At 41.4% G+C, this 1,887-nt stretch overlaps 1 pseudogene; it reads left to right on the top strand.

Annotated features, from left to right (window-relative positions):
• Positions 1–879: 879 nt before the first annotated feature.
• Positions 880–1,648, top strand: LOC105002395 (annotated as a pseudogene).
• Positions 1,649–1,887: the final 239 nt, after the last annotated feature.

Consider the following 1,887-nt stretch of genomic DNA (forward strand, 5'->3'; position numbering starts at 1 on the left):
GTGTAGAATGTATTCAGTGCATCTTCTCAAAAAGAAGTTTTTCAGGAGGGAAAATTGACTACTTGTTATTGTAGTCTCGCTCTCTCCTAGACAGTAATGTGTTTTAGTTCCATTAGGATATTGAGTGTTATCTGTGCAGAGTGGAACAAAATAGCCAGACCAACTTTTTTTTTCCCTAGTCCAATGGGTTGCTCTACAGCTTACGTAATTTAGCATCAGTTTGCTCTCTCTGGTGTTTTGAAACATGAAAAGAGCTTTCAAAGTAAGAGAACTGATTTGAAAAAAGCTTCAGCACCACTGATGAGCAAGGAGACAGTGGGGCTTTCCCAGTTGTGAAATGGCAACTCACACTGTCACCTTGAAAATCACAGTGAAAAGAATGTGGCTGCATATTCTCCAGCAACCTCAATGGCTCAGAGAGTGGGTCCCTGGGGAAGCGAACAGCCAGCCCAGTGCACACAGGGTCCATGAAGGGGCGGAGAGTTTCCCTGGTCTAGATTTCCACATAGCAAAGAACTTCAGTTTGAAGTTTTGGCCTTCTCTATGAAAAAAGACGATGCAATAGAAGTGCTTTCTGGTTGTGTAATCTAATCAACAGTTATGTGCAATTACTTATCATATATTATTTTACAGTTTGCTGGACTGAGAATTCCTTGAGGAATTATTATGTCTTAATCATCTTTATGCCCAGTATATCAAACTTAAGTGTGTCAACTTAAGTTTTTAAAGTATCTATTCCTTTGTGTCGAGGGTGTTCACTTATTAAAAATAAGCTGAAAAGATGGCTGTGCCTGGTGAGTTGAGCAAAGGCTTGAGTGAGGCCTTGTGTGGCTGAAGAAGACCAAGGAAGATTGCTGGGAGAAGAGGGAAAAGCTCAAGATGGTACATCATGAACCAGATGATACTGTCAAGGAGAACTTAATTGATATTATAATCAGAAAAATCAACCAACTACTGGAAGCAGAAAGGAATCTGCTTAAAAATGGACATATATTGGACTGACTGCTGCTTTCTGTGGCCTAATAGCAAATAGTATTTTTTAACCCATCTTAGCTGTGTCACAGGCTCATACAGCTGGTGGCTTACCAAAGTGATTCCATTTTTGATGGCACACGTATCTTACAAAGGGTTTGTGATTTGCATTGTGAAACCTGTACCAATACGCCAGGTGGATCAGTTGGTCTTGTTTTTGGTGGTCTGCACTGTTTGGTGGCCCTGTGAACAATGGCCTAGCAGCCAGGTATAACTCAGTCCTGCTGCCCAAGAAAGGAAACATCTTAAATGATTGGACTAGGATTTCTAGGCCTGTCTTTGTTGTTGTTGTTGTTTAGTCAATAAGTCATGTCCATTTCTTTTGTGAACCCATGGACTGTAGCCCGCCAGGCTCCTCTGTCCATGGGATTACCCAGGCAAGAATACTGGAGTGGGTTGCCATTTTCTACTCCAGGGGAATCTTCTCAACCCAGGGATTGAAACTGCCTCTCCTGCATTGCAGGCAGATTCTTTACCACTGAGTCACAAGCCTGTCTTTAGAGAGCTGTTATTTCCAATTTTGCTCCAGACTGGGCTGCAGCATCCCAGCTGCAGACAATATAAGCTACTTTCAAAGGTGCTTCAGTTACCTGAAACTGGCCTAGAAATTCAGTGATTGTTAAGCAAATCTGTATACAAAAATAAAACTATAAAAATAACCTACATCTAAGTATGAATAGGAGAAAGCAATGGCACCCCACTCCAGTACTCTTGCCAGGCAAATCCCATGGACGGAGGAGCCTGGAAGGCACTGAAGTGACTTAGCAGCAGCAGCAGTAGCAAGTATGAATAAGCAGACATAATTTTTAAAAATATGCCATAATTTTGCTAACCTATTAGGATTAATTCTTAATT

This window comes from Bison bison, unplaced genomic scaffold (assembly GCF_000754665.1).
Source record: "Bison bison bison isolate TAMUID 2011002044 unplaced genomic scaffold, Bison_UMD1.0 scf7180017864452, whole genome shotgun sequence".
Lineage (NCBI taxonomy): Eukaryota > Metazoa > Chordata > Mammalia > Artiodactyla > Bovidae > Bison > Bison bison.